This window comes from Pan paniscus, chromosome 1 (assembly GCF_029289425.2).
Source record: "Pan paniscus chromosome 1, NHGRI_mPanPan1-v2.0_pri, whole genome shotgun sequence".
NCBI classification, from domain to species: Eukaryota; Metazoa; Chordata; class Mammalia; order Primates; family Hominidae; genus Pan; species Pan paniscus.
The window spans coordinates 73,489,319-73,501,950 of record NC_073249.2 but is presented as its reverse complement, the minus strand read 5'-3'; the positions used below and the strand labels follow the sequence as shown (position 1 = coordinate 73,501,950).

Here is a 12,632-nt window from a genome sequence, read left to right as displayed (position 1 = left end):
TCTAGAATTCCTCTATGTATTCTCTATTTCTCATGTGTTCCTTTTTCAGGTGTTTTATTTCTTTATTTTTCTAAGCTATGTTTCAGGTAATTGTCTTAATACTTTTGCAGTTTACTAATTCTTAGATTTTATTTAGTATAGCACTTATTATTTCTATTGTGTTTTAATCACAATGGCTATATTTTACATTTCCAGATTTTTTAATAATTTTTTTTAATCTTCCTGCTCTTGGATTGATATCCACCTTTTTCTTGTTGTTATTTCATTATTTCCTTGTTCTTGCTTTCTGTATATTATTTCTTTCCTTCTTGAAGATTTTAAGCATTCTCATATCATACTTATTTTCAGAAAATTATTTTGTTTTTCATTTCTAGATAGAATTTTTTGGTATTAGAGCTGATTACCTATTTTATGATGAATTTATTTTTACTAATTTAAAACTGGTTTGTAAGTACTTTTTAAAAAGGTTTTATTGAGTAAAAATTGACATACAATGAACTACCCATATTTAGTGATTAGTGAGTTTTAACATGTATATACCTGCAAAACCATTGCCACAATCAAGATAGTGAATGTACCTATGACCTACAGAAATATCCTTGTAAAAGTCCAGTTTGAGGAGCAGGCTTTTCTGTTTTGTGTTTGTCTTGCTTTTCTTATCCCCATGTTTACGTTCTTATATTTGGCAGATTTCTTGTGACTTTTATCCAGTTTGCCGAGGTCCCCAATTTGAAAAGAGTCTTACATTAATCAATGGATAAGACTCATATCCTGCCAGGAGAACAATGGTTTACCTCATTTCTCCTAATCCAAGAAGCTACCAGATGTGAACTATAAGCCCTGGACATAGGCCAAAACCCTTTTAAATCTAAATATATAAGAAGCAAGCCTCTTGTTAATATCCAGTTTTACACTGTGAGCCTGACTTTGGTGCCTGCCACTAGTTAAAACTCCACTTGCCCCACAGAAATTGTACTCTTGTCATCTATGTGGTTTCTGATTCTATAGCCCAGATCTGTAGCTTCAGATAGGCAGATCTGTGTCCTCATCCGTTCAAGTCAAGGAAATGCTTTTCTTATTTTTTAGCTGAGCTAAGTCCTTTAAATTTGTATGCACTTTTTCATTGTCATGTGTTTGCAAGGACGGCAAAAGGAGCTTCACCATTTGAATCTTGCAGCTCACAGGCTCATTCTTGACCAAAAGATCTCCAGACAGTTCTTAATCACTGGGTAGAGTGGTTTCAGTGTCAGAGTAATTGTGTATTCTTTCTCCCTACAGTTCATACCCTTTCAAACTGAAACTTGTACATAAAGAATTCACTGTTGGCTGGGTTCAGTGGCTTATGCCTATAATTCCGGCACTTTGAGAGGCCAAGGCAAGAGGATTACTTGAGCTCAGGAGTTCAAGAGCAGCCTGGGCAACATAGTGAGACCCCTGTCTCTACAAAAAATTTAAAGGTTAGCCAGGCATGGTGGCACATGCCTGTAGTCCCAGCTACTCAGGAGGCTGAGGTGGAGAATTTTTTGAGCCCAGGAGTTTGAGGCAGTAAGCTATGATTGTACCACTGCACTCCAGCCTGTGCAACAGAGTGAGACCCTGTCTCCTGTCAAAAAAAAAAAAAAGAAAAAAGAAAAAAAAAATTCACTCTTCAGTTTCCACAACCCTACCTCAGTTTTCAGAGTTCAGGGATCATGCTACCCTAGAGAAACTCTTCAATGAATACCAAATGTGTAACAAGTGTTACATTTCTTTCTAATTGGAATAAATCTCAGAAAGGCCTATCTTCTAGGGGTGGATGACCATAATTAAGCCCGGGAGGAGGGTTAAACCTCAATCTGGTAAACAAATAAAAAATAAAAAGCCTTGCATATGAATGAAGATATAATTATTTCATATTTTCCAAAGGAAAATGGCAGGAAGGCCAACTTCTTTCAACTTACAGGAAGGTAACTAAATAATTTTTTATTGTTAGGAGGGAATAATTTTAAAATGTGGACGTCCTGATTGCAGTAGGCAGAAGAAACAATGAACTGAAATGTTCCATTAATATCAAAGGAACATGTGTGAGTGTCTGTGGTACTGCTATGACAATGACGCACAAATGACTACTAACTTGGAAAGTAAAGGCTATTGTGTGAGTTAAGAATGTCAAATAAAGGCCAGGCACGGTAGCTCACACCTATAATCCCAGCACTTTGGGAGACAGAGGTGGGCCGATCACCTGAGGTCAGGAGTTTGAGACCAGCCTGGCCAACATGGCAAAACCCCGTCTCTACCAAAAAATTCAAAAATTACCCAGACATAGTGGCGCATGCCTGTAATCCCAGCTACTTGGGAAGCTGAGGCAGGAGAATTGCTTGAACTCAGAAGGCAGAGGTTGCAGTGAGCCAAGATCACACCACTGCACTCCAGTCTGGGTGACAGAGTGAGACCCTGTCTCAAAAAAACAAAACAAAACAAAACAGAAAAACCCAAAACAGAAAAACAAAAGAAAATGAATGTCAAATAAAAATTATAGAAGACCATTGTTTTGGACTAAGCTTCTATACTAGGCCCCAACAGATCAGACTAAAAATCAAAACAGAGTCACCCATGCTAAAGTTCCACATCATTACACCTCAATGAAGTTGCTATCTGACCTTCCAAGAAATCAGGAGAGTGAGATAACAGCTAATTTCCTAAGTAGGCCAGTTTATATCTTTAATCAACATGATAATGACATTCTCTCTGCTTTTTTTTTTTTTTAATTGTTCTGTCACCCTGTCCTTGCCTTATAAGAAAAAGTAACTTGAAAAAGTAACTTTAAAAAGTAACTAAGCTGGACACTGTGGCATGTGACCGTAGCTCCAGCTACTGGGGAGGATGAGGCAGGATTGCTTAAACTAGGAGTTTGAGCCTATAGTGCACTATGATCACACCTGTGAGTAGCCACTGTACTCCAGCCTGGGCAACATAGCGAGATCCTGTCTCTAGAGAAAAAATGGTAAATAACACATGTGTCGTTCTTTACTTCTGCTTTCTTCAGCCCTTCTCTGTCTATAAAACCAACCTCTTCTGCTCAGTTCATTGGAAGACTTTCCAATGGAAATGAAATGTTGCCTGATTCTCGAATTACAAATAGAGCAAATTAAGATCTCTAAACTAAATTTGTTGTAATTTTGTCTTTGACAAGAACAATCCAGGCCTTGGTCCCAGTGCACTGAGAATACTGGGGCCCCATAGTTCTTGAGAGGACCTCAGGCTGCTGCCTTGCCCCCACTTCACCAAGCACTCAACTCCCAGGGCAAGGGTATCACTCAGAGAGAAGCTTGCTATTGTCCCCAGCACCAATCAGAAATTTGGCCTGGGGAGAGAGGAAAGCCATAAAACAGATAGCTTCTAATCTCTTCCCAAGGAAATTGACTTCATTTGTAAAGCAGCTAGAGAAGTTCAAGGCTAAGAGCATAAACAGTGGAGGTGTAGTGAAAAACAATTAGGAAGGGATTGGGAATAAAACAGCCAGAAGGAGTCTTTTTGGGGTCAGAAAAATTACACTGTCCTTAAAAACCATTACTTTAAAGGAGCCACATTTGATTGGATTAGTTTGTAGAGCAATTTATGCCTCCCAGGACATTGTTGAAAACAATAGAGCAATCAGACAGCAATTAGTGGAATTTAACAGCTGGATATGGTCGAAGAAAGCAAGCAAGCAACTGTCATCCCAGGGTCATGGTTGGGCATACCTAAAGCTGTACCTCCCTAAAGAGCAAGATCAGAGTTTTAACACTGTGTGTGTGTGTGTGTGTGTGTGTGTGTGTGTGTGTGTGTGTGTGGGTGTGTGTTGCTTTGGGGGTGCACGTGCATATATGTGTGGTGGAGGAGCACAGATTTCACTGAAATAATCCAAATAATCATTACACACAAAAAAAAATCAAATAATAACAAGTCCCAGAACAGAAGGTGGGGCAGTATAACCATTGCTAAAATATATTATCTAAAACTTTCTGTTTTCCAACAAAAAATTGTTAAGAGTAGATAGCTAGGCAAACATGAGCACGGCAAAAGAGGGCCCTCCACCCTTAGGAATGTCAAGTGACCATCAAATGATGGTAGGGAACTTGTTAAACTGACTATTGAAAATAGTAGTTGGTCACACCCAGTGCCAGGGAAAAGCAGTGTCCCGATAGATAAAAAAAACCTGAAGCTGGTCATCAGCAGCTTCCTGATGAGCTCTCAGGATTAGGCAAGTGGGCTCATGCATGTGCACTAAAAGGCAAAATGGTGGAGTTTAACTGGTATATGACCTTCCTCTAGGAACACTCAACTGGTAAGGGAAAAACATGTCAAATGGGTATGCACACAACTTCAGTAAACACACTGCGCATGCAGCCCTTCTCAAATGCTGGGAGGCCACTGCATATGTGGACAGCCCACCTCAAGGGAAAAATCAAGGGAGAAGAAATGCAAACTCTGAAACCATGCCAAAGTATAAAACTCCAAGTCAATGGCTGAACAGTGCACTTGGATCTCTCAATTTGCCTGCTTGGCTCTCTTCCAAGTGTACTTTACTTCCTTTCATTCCTGCTCTGAAAACTTTTTTGTTTTGTTTTGTTTTGTTTTGTTTTGAGACAGAGTATCTTTCTGTAGCCCAGGCTGGAGTGCGGTGGCATAATCTTGGCTCATTGCAACTTCCACCTCCCAGGTTCAGGCAATTCTCCTGCCTCAGCCTCCCAAGTAGTTGAGATTACTGGTGCGTGCCACCATGCCCAGCTAATTTCATGTCTTTAGTAGAGATGGGGTTTCACCATGTTGGCCAGGCTGGTGTTGAACTCCTGACCTCAAGTGATCCGCCCGCCTCGGCCTCACAAAGTGCTGGGATTGCAGGCGTGAGCTACCATGCCTGGCTCTGAAAACTTTTTAATAAACCTTTAGTCCTGCTCTAAAACTTGCCTCAATCTCTCACTCTGCCTTATGCCCCGCAGTCTAATTCTTTCCTCCAAGGAGGCAAAAATTGAGTTGCATATGGATTTGCCACTGCTAACAAAATTATGAGGTGTGCAAAGAAACGGGAAATTCTAGTGCATACATGCAACAAATACTGCCCATAAGAGCAACTAGATGTCAGATTTAACAGAAAAATACTTTAAACTAGCCATTATAAATATGTTCATAGAACTAAAGGAAAATATGATTAAAGGTGTAAAGGAAGATAGGCCAGGTGTGGTGGCTCACGCCTGTAATCCTAACACTTTGGGAGGTAAAGGTAAGTGGATCACTTGAGGTCAGGAATTCGAGACCAGCCTGGCCAACATGGTGAGACCCCCATTTCTACTAAAAATACAAAAATTAGCCAGGCATGGTGACAGGCACCTGTAATCCCAGCTACTCAGGAGGCTGAGGCCCGAGAATCACTTGAACCTGGGAGACAGAGGTTGCAGATGAGCCGAGATTGAGCCTACTGCACTCCAGCCTGGGCTACAGAGTGAGACTCTGTCTTGAATTTAAAAAGAAAAAAAAAGGAAAGGAAGATATAACAATGTTACATTAAATAGAGAATAACAATAAAGAGATAGGAACTGTAAAGAACCCAATGGAAATATTGGAGTTGAAAAGTAACTGAAATAAAAAAATTCCCTGGAAGTCTTTTCTGGCTGCTCAAGAAGAAAAATAAAATTCACCGCAGGAACTCAATGGTAGATTGTCTGGCAGAGTAAAGAGTTAGTGAACTTGAAGATATAGTAAGTCCTCACTTAACATGTCAATAGGTTCTTCGGAACTGCAACTTTAAGCGAACAATGTACAGCAGATCTTCCGAAAACATTGTTTTCTTCAACATCATTTCATTAACACATTGATGAGAAAAAAATTGATTTTGTTGTACGTCATTTTGTATATCAATTGATAAACTTCCTCTAAGTACTGTCAAAGATAAATTTCAGGTAACGATTTATTCCATGAAATAGACTAAGTGCTCTCATGTATACAGCAGAAGAGGTTGGCTTTATAAGAGGACTGAAGAAAGCAGAAACAAATAACAAATAGTGGATTGGCCATTTCAAAGTTACTTTCTTCTTAGGGAAGGGCTAAGCAGTCAGAACAAGAGAAAGATGGCTGATTGGTTAACATCAAGTTACTTGGGTAATTCTTTATTGTAGGATTAAAACAGAGGGAACTTCATTATCATGCTGATTAAAGATTAAAACTGGCCTGTTTGGGAAGTTAGGCTATCTCTCTCTCCTGATAACTCTGATAGCAACAAGAGCAGCTCAGTTTCAGTTCGGTGATCACTGGCTTCGTTGTGATTTTTTACTCTACTTTGTTGGGACCTAGTGGAGGAGTTTAGTCCAGAGCAATAGCTTCCTGTAATTTTTGTTTAATAGTACTCATTAGCTCTATCCAACAAATTTTGATATATTTTTATTATTATGTAGATTCAAATATTTAGTAATTTTTCTTACTATTTCTTCTTTGCCTAGTTACTAGAAGTTTGTTAATTTCCAAATATTTGAGGCTTTTCAAAAATCTTCAATTGTTATTAATATCTGATTTAATTTTGGTTTTTAGAGAACATACTCTGGAAAATTTCAAGCTTTTATAATATATTGGGACTTGTTTTACGTTCCAGGATAAGGTCCATCTTGGCAAATGGTCTGTGTGCACAAGAAAGAATGTGAATTCTGCAGTTGTTGGGTAAATTGTTTTATAAAGTTCAGTTAGGTTAGGGTGGTTGATAATTTTTTTAAGATCTTCTATATCCTTACTGATTTTTATCTAATTATTAAAAAGAAAATTAATATCCCCACTTCTTTTTATTTTTACTTTTGTTTTTTTTTTAGATACAGTGTCTCACTCTGTCACCCAGACTGGGGTGCAGTGGCATGATCATGACTCGCTGCAGTCTCACCCTTCTGGGCTCAAGTGATCCTACTGCCTCAGACTCTCAAGTAGCTAGGACTACAGGCATGTGCCGCCTGCCATATCTGGCTAAGTTTTTATTTTTATTTTTGTAGAGATGGAGTCTTGCTATGTTACCTAAGCTGGTCTTGAATTCCTGGCCTCAAGTGATCCTCCCAATCATCCTTAAAAGTGCTGGAATACAGGAGTGAGCCACTGTGTCCAGCCAATATCTCTACTTTTGACTGTGAATTTGTCTACTTGTCTCTTTAGTTCAGTCAGCTTTTGCTTCATCAATTTTTTAAGCTCAGTTATTAAGCTACCTATATTTTTAAGTCTTCTTCATGGATTGATCCATTTATTAAAATATCTCTTCTGTCTTTATTCTTCTTGTCTTGAGGTCCATTAAACCTAATATTAATAAAACTTTCAGCTTTCTTTTGCATACCATTTACATGATATATCTTTATCTTTTTCTTTTTAACCTATATGTATCTTCTTACATTTAATGAAATTATTGATATGTTTGGACTGAAGTCTATCATTTTTGTTACTTGCTTTCAATTTGCCAAATTCATTATTTTGTTTTTTTTCCCCCCCTTTTTTGCTGACTTCTCTTGGCTAATAGAATGTTATCTTATCTGGAAGAAGAGGAATAGGAAAGAAAAGGAGTCAGGAATGGATCTTACTCAGAAGGCTGACTAGACACAGCCAGGTGGAAGAGCTCCCACTGCGGGACCAAGATGACTGGAATGCCCCTAACAGATCTTCAGAGGGAAGAAACCAAGAGTGGACAGAGAGAAGACACAGAAGCTGGGCTGAAGGTAGTGAAAGCTGGGAATGTGGCACAGGACTACTGCACACCAGGTTTTGTTCCTGGCCCACAATGGCTCTGGGGGATCAGGTGAGTTGAATTGTCAAGGAACAACCCACTGTTGCCATGGGCCTCTGGAACCCCTGTAGGAGAAGACCCCTTCACCATCACAGACATTCGAGTTGGCAGGGAGAGCTGCTTAGAGAAGGGGTAGGGGCAGCAAGCCATTGGTGTGGAGCGCAGAGGGTATACTGCAGGAGTGTCTGTAGTGGAACATGGCCAGGGATGGCCATCCTAGGCTCAACTTGCTCCCATAGAAGACTTTAGCCCTAGGGGAACTGTCAGACATGATCTCTGCAGGGTGGTCTTCCCCATCAGGTGGGGCTGGTCCAACCTGAGCACCCCTTGGTCTGCTGGTCTCTCTAGGAGCCCCAGCCTGGTTACGCCTGCTTGCAGAGCAGTCTCTAGTGCCCTGGCGGCCCACACCATTGCTTCTGTGCCTGGAAGACCATGCCTGACTGGCAGCTCCAGCCGGGCAGCCCCTATGGCCACACACCAGCCCACCTGCTCCCTCCCCATACTGCAGCATCCCCCCAGGCCCATGGCAACTCCCCACATCACTTTGCTGGCAATGTCTGCAGAGGCAGGTTTGCTTTCCTTGCCCACCAGTGTGCAGGAGTGCAGTCCAACCTCCCATCCCCACCAACTGCCATTGCAGAGAGAGCCTTGGTGGGCACAGAGCCAGCCAGCCCTTCCCCCACCAGTGCCCACTCTCGTGCTAACGCTATGAGAGATCAGCAGATCCTCTGCAACACTGAGCGATCCCTCCTGTTTGCAGAGCACAGAGAAGGCAACCAGACCTGCATTTGCCAGCACCTTGCACCTGAGCTAACACCACCACCAGTGCAGCTGCACACACAGTTGCCAGCAGGGCCCCCAACACCTACTGACTCCCCAGCTGCATTGCCTCTCCCACTGTGGTGATCACCTGCAGGAAGGCAGGCACCCTGGCACCCACTAGCACTCTGCTGCAGCTGCTGTACCTTGTCTCCTGTGCCACCCACAGCACAGTGGATTCCTAACCTCAGGGAGCCAGAGAACAAAGTTGGGAACCAATACAAGTCCCGCAGAATACAGCATGCAGTCCAGAAGTTGGAAGCTGAGCATTGGCCTTCTAAAATTTCCCAGAAATAAAGCCAGTCAGCTGAATCTACCTTATACCACAATCAAAGCCCCAAAATCATCAAATAGGTTAAAAGGAAAAAATATCCCAAAGTCAGCAACCTCAAAGATTGAAGGTAGATAGGCCCACAAAAATGAGAAAGAATCAATGCAAGAACCCTGAAAACTCAAAAGCCAGAGTGCCTTCTTTCTTCCAAACAACTGTATCACTTCTCCAGCAAGGGTTCTGAACTGGGCTGAGATGGCTGAAATGACAAAAACAGTATTCAGAATATGGATAGGAACAAAGATCACTGAGTTACAGGAGTACATTGAAACCCAATCCAAGTGATATGGTTTGGATATGTGTCCCCACCCAAATCTCATGTCAAATTGTAATCCCCGATGTTGTAGGATGGGCCTGCTGGGAGGTGATTGGATCATGGGGGTGGATTTGCCCCATGCTGTTCTCATGATAGTGAGTTATCATGAGGTCTGGTTGTTTAACAGTGTGTAGCACCTCCCCCTTCTCTCTTTTTCCTGCTCCAGCCGTGTAAGATATGCCTGCTTCCCCTTCACCTTCTGCTATGATTGGGAGTTTCCTGAGGCCTCCCCAGCCATGCTTCCTGTACAGTCTGTGGAACCATGAGCCAATTAAACCTCTTTTCCTTATAAATTACCCAGTCTCAGATATGTCTTTTTTTTTTTTCCTCCCCCAGCATTACTGCTGACTTATTACAAATCCCTAAGAGGGCTTTATTTTTTTCTTTTCAACATCCTGTTCTACAGCTTCCTTGGCTCTTTTTGCTTTTATGCCAAAGAGCTGGGCAATGGCACAGGCCACGAGGAGAAGCACGAAGGCTTTGAAATTCTTCTCCTCCTCAGTGATGACTAGGGCTTTCTCCTTTTTATAGACATTCTGGATGGGCATGACTGGTCCTGTCAGCTGGATGGCCAATATCAGTTCTTCAACAGAACTGTCTCCCTTCTTAGGGGCCAAGGGCTTCCTGGGGAAGAGGATGAGCTTGGAATTGTACTCCTTCAGCCGCTGCACATTGCCCTGCAGGGACTCAGTGGACTTGTTCCGCTTCCTCCAATCAATAGAGATGCCAGTGTTTTGGGCCACCTTCTTGTGAATGCCTGCCACCTTGAGCTCCTCTAAGCTGAAGTGCGGCTGATGCACACCTTGGTGTGATAGTGTATAGTGTGGCACTACATGATGGGCTGGATGGGTCCTGACTCGGGGTATGGGGCAGTGCGGTGTGCTTTTGCTTGCTGGGCCTTGCGTCTGCAGATCTAATGGGCCAGCTGGTTGAACCACTTGGCCACACATTGCTAGCAGTCCTTGTGGAAGTGGGGCTTCGAGATCATGCCATTATGGCTGGGCACCATGGCTGCCTATGGCCTGCCTGTGCAGGAAAACAACTGATCAGAAAGCCAGTCTGAGGTATTTCTTTTTTTTTTCTTTTTCTTTTTAAATTATACTTTAAGTTCTGGGGTACATGTGCAGAACTTGCATGTTTGTTACATAGGTATACACGTGCCATGGTGGTTTGCTGCACCCATCAACCCGTCATCTACATTAGGTATTTCTCCTAATGCCATCCCTCCCCTAGTGCCCCACCCCCTGACAGTCCCTGGTGTGTGATGTCCCCCTCCCTGTATCCATGTGTTCTCATTATTCAACTCCCACTTATGACTGAGAACATGTGGTGTTTGGTTTTCTGTTCTTGTGATAGTTTCCTGAGAATGATGGTTTCTAGCATCATCCACGTCCCTGCAAAGGACATGAACTCATCCTTTTTTATGGCTGCATAGTATTCCATGGTGTATATGTGCCACATTTTCTTTATCCAGTCTATCATTGATGGGCATTTGGGTTGGTTCCAAGTCTTTGCTATTGTGAATAGTGCCACAATAAAAATACATGTGCATGTGTCTTTAGAGTAGAATGATTTATAATCCTTTGGGTATATAACCAGTAATGGGATTGTTGGGTCAAATGGTATTTCTGGTTCTAGATCCTTGAGAAATTGCCACACTGTATTCCACAATGGTTGAACTAATTTACACTCCCACCAACAGTGTAAAAGCATTCCTATTTCTCCACATCCTCTCCAGCACTTGTTGTTTCCTGACATTTTAGTGATCGCCATTCTAAACTAGTGTGAGATGGTATCTCATTGTGGTTTTGATTTGCATTTCTCTGATGACCAGTGATGATGAGCATTTTTTCACATGTCGGCTGCATAAATGTCTTCTTTTGAGAAGTGGCTGTTCATATCCTTTGCCCACTTTTTGATGGGGTTGTTTGTTTTTTTCTTGTAAATTTGTTTAAGTTCTTTGTAGATTCTGGATATTAGCCCTTTGTCAGATGGATAGATTGTGAAAATTTTCTCCCATTCTGTAGGTTGCCTTTTCTCTCTGATGATAGTTTCTTTGCTGTGAAGAAGCCCTTTAGTTTAATTAGATTCCATTTTTGTATTTTAGCTTTGTTGCCATTGCTTTCGGTGTTTTCATCATGAAGTCTTTGCCCATGCCTCTTTCCTGAATGGTATTGCCTAGGTTTTCTTCTAGGGTTTTTATGGTTTTAGGTCTAACATTTAAGTCTTTAATCCATCTAGAGTTAATTTGTGTATAAGGCGTAAGCAAGGGATCCAGTTTCAGCTTTCTACATATGGCTAGCCAGTTTTCCCAGCACCATTTATTAAATAGGGAATCCTTTCCCCATTTCTTGTTTTTGTCAGGTTTGCAAAAGATCAGATGGTCATAGCTGTGTGGTGTTATTTCTGAGGCATCTGTTCTGTTCCATTGGTCTATCTCTCTGTTTTGGTACCAGTACCATGCTGTTTTGGTTACTGTAGCCTTGTAGTATAGTTTGAAGTCAGGTAGTGTGATGCCTCCAGCTTTGTTCTTTTTGCTTAGGATTGTCTTGGCTATGTGGGTTCTTTTTTGGTTTCATATGAAATTTACAGTAGTTTTTTCCAATTCTGTGAAGAAAGTCAATGGTAGCTTGATGGGGATAGCATTGAATCTATAAATTTCTTCGGGCAGTATGACCATTTTCACGATATTGATTCTTCCTATCCATGATCACGGAATGATTTTCCATTTGTTTGTGTCCTCTATTATTTTGTTGAGCAGTGGTTTGTAGTTCTCCTTGAAGAGGTCCTTCACATCCCTTGTAAGTTGAATTCCTAGGTATTTTATTCTCTTTGTAGCAATTGTGAATGAGAGTTTACTCATGGTTTGGCTCTCTGTCTGTTATTGGTGTATAGGAATGCTTGTGATTTTTGCACGTTGATTTTGTATCCTGAGACTTTGCTAAAGTTGCTTATCAGCTTAAGATTTTGGGCTGAGACGATGGGGTTTTCTAAGTATACACTCATGTCGTCTGCAAACAGAGACAGTTTGACTTCCTCTTTTCCAATTGAATACACTTTATTTCTTTCTCCTGCCTGATTGCCCTGGCCAGAACTTCCAATACTATTTTGAATAGGAGTGGTGAGGAAGGGTGTCCTTGTTTTGTGCCAGTTTTCAAAGGGAATGCTTCCAGTTTTTGCCCATTCAGTATGATATTGGCAGTGGGTTTGTCACAAATAGTTCTTATTATTTTGAGATACGTTCCATCAATATCTAGTTTATTGAGAGTTTTTAGCATGAAGGGCTGTTGAACTTTGTTGAAGGCTTTTTCTGCATCTATTGAGATAATCATGTGGTTTTTGTCATTGGTTCTGTTTATGTGATGGATTATGTTTATTGATTTGCATATGTTGAACCCGCC

General features: G+C 41.4%; 1 protein-coding gene and 1 pseudogene across 1 annotated transcript in view; one reads left to right on the top strand and one right to left on the bottom strand.

The window, feature by feature from the left end:
• PAPPA2 (pappalysin 2) overlaps positions 1-12,632 on the top strand; it is a 642,477-nt gene that overhangs the window by 13,844 nt on the left and 616,001 nt on the right. Inside the window, exons 3-4 of the mRNA XM_055111171.2 lie at positions 6,605-6,669; positions 7,502-7,777. The gene's annotated coding sequence lies outside the window, so the exon portion shown is untranslated. The remainder of the gene's footprint in view (positions 1-6,604; positions 6,670-7,501; positions 7,778-12,632) is intronic.
• On the bottom strand, positions 9,594-10,979 carry LOC129397564 (large ribosomal subunit protein eL13-like; annotated as a pseudogene).